Genomic DNA, 17,100 nt, shown 5'->3' with positions numbered 1-17,100 from the left:
ATGCAGGTGACACTGCAGTCGAGAGAAAATGGTGCCCAGAAAGGAATGCAATGAAGAATAAGACCAATGTCCGTGTTCTAAATAGTAGGAATTGGCTTTAGCCACCCCCCTCTTTAACTTTTCTAGACTCGGTTATTCATTTCAACAATGCTTCACACAGGCATGGTGACCAACTTTTTTCTAACTATACCCTTTCCCGTTCACTGAGTCAATATGAATCATTTCTAAAGAAATATTTGCAGAGAGTTTAGTCTCCTTGGAATGCCCAGTTGGACTGCCAGAGTTCCTGTTCTAGAAACATTTTTGAAGGGTCTTGACTGATTTCCGGACACCACCGAACAGCTTATTTTCCGGGAGGAAATTCTACCCCAAGGACCACCCCTAGGATGTAGCGATGTTTTGGTACTTACTAAATGTATTCAGTGCTTCTTCCAAGATTTAGTCACTTCACAGTGTTATTAAAACCAAAAATACTTTTGCTCTTTTTGTCATTTAAGTTCCCAACTTTAGAGAAGACTCTTGAGACAATTTGCCATATGTCAGATTATTCATAGACCTCTGAAATGACAATGATGAGAAGAATATATTTTTTATTTGGATGATGTTCATTTTTCAAGAACATACAGCCTGGGGCACAGCTAGGNTTTTCTAACCATACCCTTTCCCGTTCACTGAGTCAATATGAATCATTTCTAAAGAAATATTTGCAGAGAGTTTAGTCTCCTTGGAATGCCCAATTGGACTGCCAGAGTTCCTGTTCTAGAAACATTTTTGAAGGGTCTTGACTGATTTCCGGACACCACTGAACAGCTTATTTTCCGGGAGGAAATTCTACCCCAAGGACCACCCCTAGGATGTAGCGATGTTTCTGTACTTACTAAATGTATTCAGTGCTTCTTCCAAGATTTAGTCACTTCACAGTGTTATTAAAACCAAAAATACTTTTGCTCTTTTTGTCATTTAAGTTCCCAACTTTAGAGAAGACTCTTGAGACAATTTGCCATATGTCAGATTATTCATAGACCTCTGAAATGACAATGATGAGAAGAATATATTTTTTATTTGGATGATGTTCATTTTTCAAGAACATACAGCCTGGGGCACAGCTAGGTTTTTCAGCTGGGAATATGCAAAAGCAGTTTATTCTTATATTGTTTATTAATTCTATTATTTTCCACATGACCAACTGTAAACCTATTTTTGCTCCACTCTGTAGGAAGATACTAGAATAATTACCCAGTTGACACTTACTTTACTGGTGTGAAGGTGATGCCAACTTATTCTGATCTCTTTACTCAACGATTTGCCACCCCTCCAACTCTGAAGTCAAAGGTGTTGTCCGCCTAGCACAATGTCCAGTTCAATAACAGGAATTTTTCAACCAATATTGAAGATGTAAATGCATGATGAATATATTGCCAATAAAGCAATCCCTCATTCCCAAATGTCGGGTCTTCTTAAAAATCAATTTGCCCATTCTTTTTCCCCACCATGCTTTCATTTTCTCTCGGTGTGCCGATGGCTCTCTTGGATTTACTGTCTGTTCTCAAGCTTTGACTAACTTTATATCCACCTAAGGAAACACATTTCAGGCCATCACAGGCTGTCTTCGATTTTTCCGCAGATACAGCATAATGCACGTAGAATGAATTCACGCTCTGGAACAGGACAGCCCATGCTCACCATAGCAAACAGACACCTGGTAGAACTATTACTATGAGTCCACTGATGGGCTTATCAGTTTTACAGGACCTTGAAGACTGACCAGGTCAAACAGGTTTAGGAGGTAGTTCCTCTCTTCTCACTATTAGTTCGAGTTATCACTGGAGTAAAAAAAGAAGCTTCTTAACTTTCATATTTGAGGATGAAAATGGTGGCTTGGATAGGGAGAAGGTCGCATTGGAATCGAAGAACGATTGGATCCTGCCAACTGTTAAAGTCGTATTTCCTTCAGTATATTGTGAATCTGAAGTCCGCGTCCAGTGAACACAAACTGAAGCAAAGGCAGCAACAGTGCCGGGCAGGTGGCATCATTTCCAACCCGGCTAAAGGCACGGAAAAAAGCATGGAGCCTGGCGGTGCCTCTGTAGGTTGTATACCAACCTGTCGCTAAACCAGGTTTTGTTCTGGTTTTACTCATCAATATAGAGGTCACAAAGTGGTCAAAATGCTTCTTGGAGAGGAAAAAAAAAAAAAACGTTCCGGTGTGTGATTTTCTGTAACAAAACAAAAAGGCAATACGGCCAGCGCCTTTTGCTCAGGATGCGAAGAGGCAAATTCATTTCAGATGTGCTTGAGATGCCAATTGAACGCCATCCATGGTGATACTGAAATTGTTAACACTTTCAACTGTTTCCTCTTTTAGTCTTCTATTTAAAAACTTTAGTGCCCCGTCAGTGGAGTTTACTGCAATGCTTAAAAACAGACAGAAATGATTGACTTCGGAAAGGCGGTGCTTCTTCACAGTATTATCCCCCCACCCCCCCACCCAACATCGGTTTCTCTGAGGCCTAACAGTTTGAACAGCACTGCGTGCTTTCGAAAGTGTTCATCGATTTTTGACAATCTGTGGGAATTCTAATTAAAAAAAAAAACACGGAGGCATTTGGTAAACCACAGGACTGTATTTACTGTAGGGCTTCACAACAGGCGAGTTCTCTAGCACGAAGATGCGGTGTTTCCTCTCAATCAGCTGTGCTTCTTCGTTTTCCAGATTGTACCCAATCTGCAGTTCTTTCTAGGACACAACGTCCCTTTAAATCCAGAAGAAACAGAGCTTTAATAAGGAATGCTGAATCAGGCCCATTCCCACCGTGCTAATCACGCAGTTAGCGCACGGGAACTGTTTACAGGGGCGCTTTCTGAGACCTAAGCAGAACATTCACCTCAGAGTCTCGCCCAGGAGTAGGCAAGCATCTGTAAAAAATGTATTCATCTTGAAAGACAAATGCTTACTCATTGCAGAATGCTGAAAGACACGGTTACTCCTACTTCACTCTCCCCAAACAGCGTTAGATAGTTGAGCGGTAATAATTCCCACCTGTGTCAGTAAAGTCAGGGAAAGGATTGGTTCTGCGGAGAGAAAAGAACCCAAGTACTTCATGCAGCCTGGGTGGAAGGAAACTGTATGGAAGCTGGAGTGTGGACAGGTGTGAGCTGGGGAGAAGAGCGTGAGATTTATTAGGGGGAAATAGGTAATTGGGCTTAGGAAATCTGGGTGTCACTACCTATGGGTGAACCTCGGTACTCAAATGCGTTAGAGACCCCGGAGCGGTGATCCGTGTGCCTGCTTGGTTATTTCAGCTTTGTGCCCGTGCGTGTTTACCTGGGTGTAGTTTTCCTGGCAGCAGCAACGTGTGGCGTGTCCGTGCGCACGAGTATGAATTAATTACATCTGGAAACATCTGCATTAGGGGCGTCCGCAGTCCCCGCTGCCCCAGTCTCGAGGCTCCGCTCCCTCACTCGGTGTGAGGACCAGTCGGCAGACCTGCCAGTCGGACGCCTGATTGTGGATCCTCTGGGGGCCGGAGCTCGGGGAGCCTGTACCATCTCCGTGCGAAGGGGAGGAGAGAAGGCAAAGAGAAGGCGCCCGAGCGAAGGGCTCGGCGGGGTGTGTTGGTGGGGGCCGCCAGGGCGCCGAGACTGCCCAGCTAATTCCCAACTTCGGCACCGCCCCCCGCCCGGGGAGGGGCGCGCGCCTCCTACCCGGGCCACCGCCTCGGCCGAGGACTCCAGGCGGCGGGTGCCCGCTCCCGTGCGCTGGCCGACGCGGCGAGGGCTGGGCTGTTGGGCTCTGCCAGCGGGTGGGTGCGGGGGGGACGCTAAGGAGGGCGAAGAGCTGGAGGAGGAGGAGCCGGGGAGGAGACTGGAGCCGGGAGGAGGAGGGAGGACTCCCCGCCTCGCCCGCCGCCGGGTTTGCAGGCGCTGCTGGCGGCAGCGTCTCCTGCGCTCCACCCGCCGCTGCTCCGCTGCTCCGCCGGGAGATGCTGCCCCGCGCCGCGCCGCGCTGAGGCCGTGCGTGCGCCGCGCCGCCGCCGGCTGCGTCCCAGGCCCGGTCTGTCCAAGTGAGCCGGGCTGACTGGCAGCTGCCACCCGCTCGGAGTCCCGCTGCCCAGTGGTGAGGGGCGCGCTCGCTCGCAGTGCCACCAGCAGCAGCCCCTCCGCCCCCGGCGCGCAACCCTTATTTTTGTTTTTTTTTGTGTGTGTGTGTGTAATTTTTTTTTTTTTTTCATTCGGCATCCTTCACTCTTCGGATTTGCCTCCGCGTCCTCTGGTCATTTCCCACCCCCGGAGGCAGAGGGCGGGGTAGGTGTCCCCTCCTAGGCTCCCCTCCCTTTCTTGCTCCGAGCGAATTTCTTCCCCGTGGCATTGCTCGGGCGCGCCGTGCGAAGGCCAGCCCGGCGCGCAGGAGGTGGAAGCCGCGACTCCCCGCTGCTCCCGAGCTGGGCTGGACTGTAGCCTGGAGCGGCGGAGGGGCTGAGAGGCGGAGGCAGCGGGAGGGGCTGGGCGTGCTCTGGGGTCTGAGGACAGCCCGCCTCCCTGGGAGAACCCCCTGAAGAGGCGGACGGCGCCCTTGCGCAGCGAGCTTTCGGAGTACCGGGAGCCGGGAGGCGAAGGATGCTGGCTGCGCGGCCAGCCGGCTGCGGGGCAGCGCTGTGGCTGTGGCTCGTCGGCTGCGTCCTCTGCAGAGCCTGGACGGCCCCCTCCGCGTCCCGTAAGTAGCCTCTCGCGGGCTCGCGCCGCGTCCCTGCCGCATTGAGGTGCCACCCGGGTTGGTCCCCCCTCCGAGGTGCCTTCGCAGTGCTCGTCCCCCCGGTTTGTGTGCCTGTCCCCGCTGTCACGCACTTACAGCCAGCCACTGCAGCGGGCAAACTCCAAACCCTGCGCTCCTGGGCGAGAGCAGAGCATTTTGACGCTGGTGATGTTTCTGGAAAGTTGTGCCTGGTGGTGGAGATAGATGGGTTGGCAACGGTTCGGTCAGAGTGATTTGTGAAGGTGACAGCTTCTTGGGAGTTATTCCTCCACTTCGGGTGTGCGTATGTGCGCGCGCGTGTGTGTAAAGAGAGTTCATGACATTTTGCTTTAGATACGTCAGTGACTGAAAAGTAAAGACTACGGAAGAAATAAGTTTCTTATTTTTATTTATGGTTTCAACTTAAATGAGCACGTATTTGGGGGTGAAAGTAGCGTGTTTTAAGCGGTCTGGACACCTATGGACTTGTCTTGAGACCTCCCCCAACAAGTTAATGACCCTTTAGTGTTTGCTTCTCGGAATGGAGACAGAGGATCCAAAACTGTCACTGAAATGGCTTAAATTCTTTGGCAGGTTGCAATACTGCAGCCGAGGACTTGGGACACTCAGTGCAAACCATCCCTAAGGTAGCGATGGACAGATTTCTTAGGAGTCCGGGGGAAATGATGCTGTTCCAAATGTTTATCTCCGTGTGTTTTATCCCGCTTTTTTTTTTTTTTAAAAGCACCATGTTTTCATGAGGTTAGAAAGACGTGGAAGATTCTAGTCCCTCTTCTGCGTTCGCTTTGGAAGTGCGGACTGGGGTCCCCAGAGGCAGTGGATGTCAGCTTCTTGGTTCGGAAAGGGTTAAACGCTTCTAAGACAGGAGCAATCTTAGAATAACGTTCATGGGCACTGACTAGTTTGTGCGAATGAATAAGGTGTTAAACAATAATCACGAAGACGTTAAAGTGTACAAGTACATGTTTTCCATTTAGAAAAAAAAAAGTTGAGTGTTTTCCAGAATTCACCCTACGGGAAGTAGCCCTCTCTCTGTTTACGAGATCCTGGGATGCACTCTATATTAAACATATAGACCTCCCGTAAGGTTTAATATGTTTAATATTAATGTTCCCATTCTAGTGAGTACCTATTAATAGGAATAAGTATTGGAAATGGCTTTCTAAGGTGTGCTGAGGTACCGCATCATAATATGTTAGGAACCAGTATTGGTTTTGAGATGTTTTCCCAAGCACAGCATTTGCTTTGCTTTTCTCGCGATTAAAGGTAAGGACGCTACTAAATGCCAATCTAAGTTTGTAAGCAACTGGAAAAACATTTTATAGCCCCCCCCCCCCAGATTAAACCTAAAAAGTGATGTGGCATTAAGATTTTTACGTCAATTTATAGATTTAAACAGAAATTGTGAAGCTATAATGCTTGGCACATTAATATTTACATAAATGTCTATCTACAACCCGAGGAAATTAATTTTGCTGAAGTTTCTGTTTCCGTTTCAAGGTCTGGTGCTGTAGATCTAACTGCCACCTTCCTATGAAAATAAACTTTTAATAGAAGTTTATTGCAGTCCCTGGAGGGAGGCGCTCATCTCCAGGGTTTTCCCTGGGTTGCGTATTTCGTCTTTCTGTGCCCTTTAATTCCAGCAGGTCAGTCCGAGACATCCGTCCTGTGTCAGGCCTGGTGTGNCTGAGGTACTGCATCATAATATGTAAGGAACCAGTATTGGTTTTGAGATGTTTTCCCAAGCACAGCATTTGCTTTGCTTTTCTCGCGATTAAAGATAAGGACGCTACTAAATGCCAATCTAAGTTTGTAAGCAACTGGAAAAACATTTTATAGTCCCCTCCCCCCCCAGATTAAACCTAAAAAGTGATGTGGCATTAAGATTTTTACATCAATTTATAGATTTAAACAGAAATTGTGAAGCTATAATGCTTGGCACATTAGTATTTACATAAATGTCTAACTACAACCCGAGGAAATTAATTTTGCTGAAGTTTCTGTTTCCGTTTCAAGGTCTGGTGCTGTAGATCTAACTGCCACCTTCCTATGAAAATAAACTTTTAATAGAAGTTTATTGCAGTCCCTGGAGGGAGGCGCTCATCTCCAGGGTTTTCCCTGGGTTGCGTATTTCGTCTTTCTGTGCCCTTTAATTCCAGCAGGTCAGTCCGAGACATCCGTCCTGTGTCAGGCCTGGTGTGCACGCGGCCTCGGGTTCATACGGTTTAAGAATATGGAAAAGTTGTTATGTCAGAAACACATTCTTAGTTTTTTCAACTTGGAAATTGGAGGTGGGCAAGAGCAGAGGCTTATTACTTTTAAGATAGTTAACAGTTATGTTTGGTTATGAAAATGTATTTGTTTAGCTTTTGTTCCTATTGTCTAAAAATGTATAATGGCCTAATGAAGATAACTTTTTCATTCATTTGAATTTAAATGATCACATCAAAAACCAAAGTTTCCCCAAATCCTGGAAATGAATTAAATGGTAAGGATGACATAGACTTAAATGATTAGAATGAACTTCAAGTGTTTAGTACTTTAGTTTTCTATCTTTATACTTTATGATACATTTTATTTGTATTATTTATCACCGTAGAAGAACGATAGCTACGGTCTTAATACCAAAAACATTCAAAGGAGAAAACTGTAACATAATGAACAACTCAGCCAGGAGAGGTCATCCCAAGACAAAAAGTAGTGTGGAAATCTCGAAGTAACATTTTTATTTGGCACACTTTTCAAAACATGATGATTTTGCTAAACCTTTCTGTCCCCAAGTAACTTTTTAATACAATGGACATTTTTGGAAGATACCGTTTATGTGTGTGTGTGTGTGTGTGTGTGTGTGTGTGTATATATATATATATATATATATATATATATATATATTCTTTTCAGTACCATTTCAAACACTTGCTTCTGGCTTATTTCTTCTTCTCTGTTATTTGAAATGTATATAAAATGGCATTATGGTTAATACTGTGTTTTTTTGTAACTAGTCCAAAATAACTTTAAATGACCGCGTCCCTAGGATTAAGTAGAAATAGAGTCTATTTTCCCGGCAGATACAGTGAAAAGGAGCTGCTGTTGAGCTGACGGGCTCACAGGTGTGCAACCTCCCTTGCTGCGAATGTCAGTGCCTGGGATCGTGTACGAAAAGTTTACATAGAATATTTTCTCTTCGGGAGTTGCATTTATTTGAATATATTTGAAAGAACCTGACAGTGCAGTTCTGAATGATGAGTTTGCATCAGCCTTCAGTGAATTTGATTTATTCTTAAAGTGTACTCAAATTTGGCTTAAATGGTGCTTTCTGATTAAGGTCACTTTATGTTACATTGTATAACCATTAAAGTATAATTTCAACTTTCTAACAGATGTCTTTACTTATCCAAGCATATATAAACATATATATTGATATACACACAAATATATTGGGTAAAATACTTTAAATACATATAATATAATATATTATTTAATATTGGATTATATTATATATTTATTGTATGTAAAATATATATTTATATATTTTGTAACATGGCTTTCAAGCAGTCTAACTTGCCTACAAGTTTATAGATAGATATTTTCGTGAGCAATTATTTCAAGTAACAAAACATTATCAAATTTATAATATATTGGTCTATTTTCTCTTCCCTCTATTGGCATACCATGCTACCACGGTATCTTTCAAAAAGGTGAATTAAGTATAAAATATATAATAAACATAGAAACAAATACTGTTGGTTTATATCAAGCTTAAACATAGTCTTAATAAAATGAATTTAAATTATTTCATTTGCATTTAAATTGTGATAAATTAACAAAATAATATTGTCTTAATAAAGTGAATTTAAATTAAAAGGTGCATTGGGCCAGCAAAATTCATTGGTTGATAAGAGGTAGTATGTTATCTACTTAATGTAAACTGATAATAAGGAAATTGTTATTACTCATTAGAGAGAAATATATAATCCTGATTTTATTTTCAGCACTAATATTCAGGAAACAGGAACCTTAGTCCAAATTTTACTCCTTTAACATTGATCTATGATAAAATTGAGTAAAAAATATTTCACAAATTCAAAATAGGTTTTTATTAACCTTAATACCATTTTAACAGACTAATATATCGTCTTCAGATGACAGGTAACATCAAAGTGGCCTGGTGCACATCACATTGTGAAAAGTCACATTTCCAGTTTATGTTTTCCGTTTTGATTGGCAGGGTGTTTGAAGTTCCGTGACTTCTCTGAGACTTGAAATCACTCATTTTAATGAGTGGATTCTTCTAGAGAACATCTTAATAAGTCTTTAAAGGGAGAACTAGTTAAGTCTTCTTGTCTGATGTATCCTTTTTATGATTGAACATAAAAGGAATTTGCTAGAGTCTCTCCCTTGTCTCTCTCCTCTTTTTGAAATAGACAGTAATTTGCCGTGAATGCTGTTCAGAGTAAGGAGAGATTCTAGGCTCAAAAATTCTTTCTTTCTTTCTTTCTTTGGCTCAGAAATTCCTAATTTGTCTAGTGTGTGATTTTCCTAAAAATTGTGAACATATGGAGAACCAACTTTTTCATGTTGTCTGCTCAGTGATTGATGTTACTAGGTTGAAGACCTAAAACGTGTAATTTCAAAAAAATTGCCAAATTTAATCAACTAGAGACATGCTTTATCGTCTATTGTTACTTGCGAAGTTCAACAACAGAGTACATAATAATTTCAACCTTAAAACTGCAATGTTGTGGAGATTTGAAAAATGAACACTACATTTACATTTAAATAGTTGACATTGAATGCTTTCAGTGTTTCTAGAGAAATGAGTATTTTATTTTATTTTATTTTTATTTTTATTTTTTTTAAAGATTTTATTTATTTGTCTTTAGAGAGGAAGGGAAGGAGAGAAGGAGAGAAATATCAATGTATGGTTGCTTTGATTAAAGCAACCTGCTGGGAACTGGTTGCTGGGAACTGGCCTGCAACCCAGGCATGTGGCCTGACTGGGAATCGAACCGCGATCGTGTGGTTCGCAGGCCCGCGCTCAATCCACTGAGCTACACCAGCCAGGCCGAGAAATGCGCATTTTAAGTATCTACTAGAGACATAAGGTATATTTCTATAATCATTTAATGTTTGGCCTCTGGAAGAAATTACGTGTCTAATTGTGCCATTTTAATGTGTAAGCGTAAGGATGGGATGATCTTCGTGTAGCCTTTAGAAATGTAAAATAGACTACTATCAACAGTGATCAGCCACAATATTGGGTCTTTCCATCTCCCTCGAACTGTAGAACCTGTGCTCCTGTGTTATAGTTTTGACCAACAGAAGATGTGGTTGGGGTGTGGATGTGCCACTTAATCTCTCCATCCTGTTTCTTTTTGCGAGTCGGAAGCTCCATTCGCACCTCTCTTGGCCTCTCTCTCTTTCATTCATCCCGTGTTACATAGAGAGACTCACCTGGTGGGTGACTTTGGGACAAGCATTAATAGCTACCACGCTGAGCATCTCCTCCTGCCTTCCAGGTTGCCCGCAGAAGGTCTCGATGCTGCAGAAAGGTACCTAAGAGTAGGCTATGTCTCTGAAAGAGTTTATGGGATAGTACGTGGAACCTTCCAGACAGCCGGCTCTGGCTGTGGCTAGAGCATCTGATTAATTTCAGCATTCAAGTTAATGCCTCCAATTGTTGCTGTCTATTTAAGCCACATTCATCTGTATCAGTAATTATTATGCAAGGGGTCATATTTGCTCTCCACTGGTGACTTCTTTTGTAGTCTAGAACTCAGGCAGAGGAGAGAGGGCTAGTTATCGGACTCTGTCAAACCCAGAGACACTGAAATTGCCAACGATACCCTTAGTTACAACTGAACTAAATGGATATGGGAGCATTTTAGCATGTTTTAAAAACAAGCAATGTACGTACAAGTTGTTTTTTTCCTCTGATGTTTAGTCGGGAAATTGAAATTACTCTAATTATCACCTGTAAATCCTCTCATTCATTCATTTATTCGTTCATTCATTCACTCATATTTCTGCATAGTCCTGTTAGTGATAGGTTTATTTTAGAGAAACACTTAGAACATAATTGCTTTATTGATGTTTAATAACGTGACCGATTTAAACAGGTCTTCATGACAGACTCTAAAGGCTAACACATTCAATTCCTGTCTGTTTCAGTCTCATGTGAATTTGACATGCTTTGAGCTGGAAGTTACTTCGTGTTCTTCATCCTTCTAGATATCTGTTTTGAGTCAATTATTCTTCAAAAAAAATGAGTCATGTGCTCTTTGAAAACAACATTGGTAATCTCCTCAACTGTAAATGTTGAGAAAGAGCTTGTTAAATTCTTACTTAGTGCATTTCAGGGGTGGACTGTTCATAACAACAGCTTGAAGTAACTGATTTTTTTTTTTTATGGCACTCCAGATTTTTAAACCTCCCCTGATAGGAAATGTGGAAATAAAGATGTATTCGTTGACTCCGAGTTTGCTTGCTGAAGATGTATTTTTGGTACACTGTAAAAATGGTAAAGAAATACAGAAGCACTCCCCAGGGTCATATTCTACATCTTCCTTATGACTTAAGTTTGTTAGAAATACGCTCACAAACAGACACAGTGATATATTCTCTAATATTTTCATGTTTAGAGAGGAAGTAAAATTAGTCCTGAGAATACTTTTACCAGGAAAAATAGCCCCAAGTCTCTGCTTCCCTCCACGCCGGCATCCTCCCCTCTGCTTTGTCTGCCTTGAGCTCGGGTCTCCGCCTTCTGGGAAGGTGAGTCGGGCCGAAGGGCTCTGCAGAGGCAACCTTCACGCACTCAGGTTCTCTGAGCCTGTGATGTGCGGTACAGCGACATCCGAATCAAGTTATGTAGCATGTGATCAAATTCAGCCTATGTCTCTGCATTCGATAGCACGTTGAAAAAAGTATGTAAAGAGAATAAGTTTGCACGGACTCCTCATTTTCTGCTACTATTATGATGTCATCCTGTTACTGGACTATAGGGTTATTCCAGAGGAGTGCATGGAGAAAGTGAATACATGCAGTGCTGAATTACTAAAATGGCTTATTAGGTGGTGAGATACTGTGATTTGCCAAAGAAAATAATATATTTACCTCTAAGATTATTCTCTCTTCTTTAAAGATTTTATTTATCTTTAGAAGGGAAGGGAAGGAGAGAGGGAGAGAGATATCAGTGTATGGTTACTTCTCGTGCGTCCCCCACTGGGAACTGGCCTGCAACCCAGGCATATGCCCTGACTGACTGGGAATCGATCCTTTGGTTCACAGGCCTGTGCTCAGTCCACTGAGCTACGCCAGCCAGGGCAAGAATATTCTCTTAGAATAAAAGATACCTGTTGACAATTTTAAGTCATATGCACTTAAATAATTATTTTGAACCAACATAAAACATGTTCATTAAATTACATCACTCTGTAACTTGTTTTTACTGTGCAGTCACCTCTTAATGGAAATCAAATTATTAAACAAACTTATAAGTATTTATCTATATATACTCTGTACATATCTTTTCCAAATATTGGACAAAATATATGAATGGAAGAACTCTAGGAAAAATTTCAGCCTAACTTATGTTATGTGGCAAAATATTAGCATATTTTAGGGGTTTTATTTGTTGAAAATTTACTAATTACACATTAACATTGGCCTATGTTTAGGGTTAAGTAACCCTAAATTACTTAATTGCTAATAAATTTTAACTTAGAATTGATGGATTTGTATAAAGCATTCGAAGCATTTTTGATGCAACCAAACATAGTGTGTCTGGAAAAATCATACATGAACATTGGGTTTCAGATGAATGTTACTATGTACCTGTGTTTAATGTCAGTCAGCCTGAAAACACATGATCTGGTTATTTTGTTTCCTACGTACCAGTAGCCACAAACCTGTAAGTCTGGTGCCACCATGAAGGCTGGTGTTGCTAATGAACCATACCCCCTTTTTTTCTTGGTGCCTCTGAATATAGCCACAGTATCAAACACTTGTCGACACAATACACCACGTAACCGCATATAATTATATCAGCTTTGCCCTTTCAGATAAAAGTTTATTTTTGCATGTCTTATATAGAACATCTTGTTTATGTATGGAAAATAATTCAACAATTAATAAATAATAATAAAAGAGTAAGCTCTGTGTTTGCTGTACTCAAAACTATCAACCTACTTTTGCCCTCCTCTGTATAAGACCAGAACATTCCCAGCTAACGTTTTGTTAGTGATAAAATACCCTCGTTGGTATTTAAATCACTCGGTTAATATGAAATGGTCTCATGTGAAAAGAATATTTAAAAGCGTATTTTGGCATTTTCTTGAGTAAATGTTCTCTCACTGGGTTCCACAAATGTTAAATGACTTACACATTTCGAGCAGCAAACAATACATGCCCCTTCCCAGAACCATGCAGAAATAGACGTCATTATACTTTAAAAAGGTCTGTGCTAATTGATGTGAGTAGCTAATATTTGTTGAGTGTGGACTCCCTGCTTGTTTAGATGCGTTAACTCGTTTATTCCTTACATCCTCGCCCTGGCTTACAGACGGGAAAACTCAGGCGGAGAAGTTGTCCCGCCTGTCAGCATGGGCTGCTCCTGAAGCCTCTGTCCTTCACCGTGATCTCCCAGCTGAGTATAAAATAAATAGTATGTCACTAAATTTCCACTTCTCTGAACTGAGTTTCAGCTTATTCCTAGGCAGTATTCCAGGGCTGTCTACTCCACCCCCCAGGGGGGCCATATGCCACCCAGGATGGCTATGAATTTGGGCCCAACACAAAATCGTAAATTTACTTAAAGCCTTTTTTTTTTTTTTTTTGCTCATCCATTTTTGTTAGCGTTTGTGTATTTAATGTGAGGCCCAAGACAACTCTTCATCTTCCAGTGTGGCCCAGAGGCACCCAAGAGTTGGACACCTAGTGTTAATTGATTCTTGTATAGACTTCGCGGGGGAAAAACATGTCTCTTCCTTGTGTACTTATTTTTAAATCAAATCATTATATATTCTGATGACTTTAAAAACTAGATTTGGAAACAGGAAAAATGCATATTTGACATAAACAGAGAATTACACCTTATTTTAATGATAATAGTATTAAATAAGAATACATATGATATCATTTATGCTCCTCCTTTCCAGAATAAAATGATCTTACAATATAATTCTGTCCTTTGGGTCCCATTAGCATACATGTAACAGTCATGTGGTAAAAACACTTATTTAAAGCTGTGTAAAACATTTAATGTTGAAATATTAAAATGCTTTGTCGGATACAACTAAAAGCCATTTTAAACTAGTCCTGGGGACATTTTTCAGTCCGTATCCAGAACATTGTCATTTCTCCCTAATTCAGCATTGGCACCTCAAGTAACCTAACCACACTGAAATGCTTGCAGTTTCTCCAGGGCAACACACTGTCTCCAATCATGTTTTTCTTATGCCTCCGTACATTCTGTTCTCTCCTTCTGGGATGTCTTTTTCTCTTTTGTCTGTGCTGATTTGGGAAAACTCGTGGAGGCTTCCAGCCTCAGATTTTGGAGCAGATTGGAGGTACCATCGCCTCCTGGTGGTTATTTAGTGAAATCACAGGGAAAAATATGGAGAAGATACTAAGCAACTTCTTTGCTCTCTGAAGTTACAAGGAATAAAATAATGACAGATAAGGTAAATCACCTGCAATTACATGATGTTAGAAATGATGCCAAATTGTTGACTGTAGAAGGAAGGCAAGAAATCGATATGCATATTTTAATGGAGAAAACAGATACTTTTTGCGATAGTTTATACATGAAATTCATCTGTCATTTCAAGGGAAATAATGAAACCAAGCTGGGAAAGTTCTTAAACTTCTCTAAACTTTTCTCACATAGCTCTATTTTGCAGCTTTTTCTAAACATGACTTGAGCCACATGGTTGGTCAGGTCCCTTAAAGGCCAAGCATGCCTGCCCTTTTCAAAGCATATTGATTTAATGAAACACTTATTCTCCTCATGCAAATTAAAGACAGATGTCTACAGAGTAATCATTTTATCTAACAGGTGCTTTAAATAGAGTGCTTCAGGTGTCAGAAACTCTTGTACCTGGTAGAGGTAGTTGTAGAGAAACCTGGTAATTATCTATATTTAGTGTACAATCACCAAGCGTATTAGTTGATATTATCAAAGTTGGTAGGGAGTGTCAAGGAATTTTACTTATTTCTAATATAACAGAAATATCCTTTGGTCAACACAAAGATAGTCATACAGGCCATTTGCTTACCTTTTAAATGAACTCCCGTCATCTCTACATTTGGGGCTTTGCACAGTCTACGCCCCAACCTTGAAGTACCCTCCACCCTGTGAACTCTTGACCTTTTCAAAGGCTGTGGGTTCAGCACAGGCTGTTTTAAACATTGTATCCATTCCATTCCCTGCCCTGGCTCTGCCTGCTCCTAATACACTGTGTCCCCTTTTCTCTTAGCGTCCGCAGTTTGCACAGGCAATGGCTACATTCTGTTCTTAGATTAATAGACGTAAGGTCGTGGCTGTGCCAAAGGAACTAGCCTCCCTTATCGCGCTAGGCACTGTACTAGCCCCACTGAATTAATATATACAATCAGTGAATTACCTCTCTGTTGGAATAAAGCATAATGGTGCTCCAAAAATTTAAAGCAAACCAGTTTCATTTTTATACAGTGCTTACTTTTATCAAGTTCTCCCTTATCCTGACATGAAATGTACCTCCTAGTAACTTCTAGCCGTTATTCTAGTTGTGCTTTTAAGATATTAAAGCCTTAATATTTCTGCATTAACCACAGCTACAAAATATTTAAAGGCGTATAGGATAAAGTCGTGTCAAATATAACTTTAATATTTACTCACCATTCTTGTAGATAGATAATACCTCAAAGATGAATATATTCATTAAGAGAAATGACTGAGATTTATACTTAGTTGTAACCTTCAAATTAGCTGTGATATCTCTAGGTACCTAAGTAGTGTTAAGTCAATACAACTGAATTGAAATGTGTTAGTTTTGTACATAAATTGTGCATATAGAAAGGTTGTAGCAACAAGTACAGATCTCTTAGTTTTATTTTTCTCGCTAAAAGCACTGTATTTAGAAGTAATGTAATTTTAATATATTAGTTACAATATATTTTTTGTAACTAGTAACCCACAATGTTATAAAAATACTGCCTGAAAATTTATGTCAGTATGAATTAACAAACAGAAATGAAACAAATATTTTAAAGGGTTTTCATTCAAAAGTAATAGGGCTATTACAGTTATTTTAAAGGGTAGTTTATACCTACTGCTTAATGTGAAAACAACATATTGAATTTCAATTTATTATTCCTTCTTTGCCCGAAGTATGTTAGGAAAATACTACTCCAGTACGAGGGGCCTTCATATTATATAAAACATGGTTGAACATTATATAAGTATTGTATATAACGATCTGAGGCATTTTAGATTTATAAAGATCATATAACCACCCCCCCCAAAATATAAATTTTGGTACGTAAAATGTGACGTTACCGCACCTTTTTAGACTACAGGTGGTAAAATTAGAATAACCTCTTCATGTCTGAAAGAGCTTTCTGGGTCTTTTCCATAAAAATGACGTTGTATTGTCTACAACATTGGCATTATAGGGCGTATTTTAGAAGGCCTCTGGTCTCTTTGTTTATGTGACTGACACTGTAACCATAGTATTCAGAGGATCTCGTACTGGGCTAGTTTCTGCATGTCGAACTCTCCAATGGCGGATGCATAAAAGGAAGGCAGACTGTGCTCCTGACAGAAGAGCCAGTCCCCAGGACTTGTCCTGAGACCTGGGGAACAAGGGACAAGCCAGAAATGCATTGCAGATCAGCACACGGAGGTGACATGACTGCCCTAGGCCTGGAGTTGACATTAGTTCTTATTATTTTATTCATTGTACTCCTTCTGCATTTCCACTGAATGCATGTATCTTCTCGAACGTTAGCAGGGAGAAGTCTGCCGTTTAATGGCATGCTTCTGCAAAGCCAGAGTTCTACTTGTGACGTCCTGGCGCTCATTTCAAAGTTATCTCCTCATTTCTCACATCGGATCTTAGTACCGTATGTTGAGTCTCCCCTTTATTTATGAGGCAGGATCGAATTTACATGAAAAAGTACTGAATCCTCTCAGCCCGCCCAAAGGCAAGTTCATCAGTGGGCAGTTAAGCACGTCCTCCCTGGGAGGACTTGTGCGCTGGGATGCAGGAAGTAGCAAGAGCAGAGGAGAGAGGGCTGTTCCCGGAGCACAACCATGCTGTTCCCGACAGCAGCTGCGTTTGGACCTCACTGTGACGGGAGGGAGGGAG

Source organism: Sturnira hondurensis, unplaced genomic scaffold, assembly GCF_014824575.4.
Source record: "Sturnira hondurensis isolate 20B ecotype Veracruz unplaced genomic scaffold, ASM1482457v3 Scaffold0022464, whole genome shotgun sequence".
NCBI classification, from domain to species: domain Eukaryota; kingdom Metazoa; phylum Chordata; class Mammalia; order Chiroptera; family Phyllostomidae; genus Sturnira; species Sturnira hondurensis.
Note: the sequence above shows the minus strand (reverse complement) of the source record.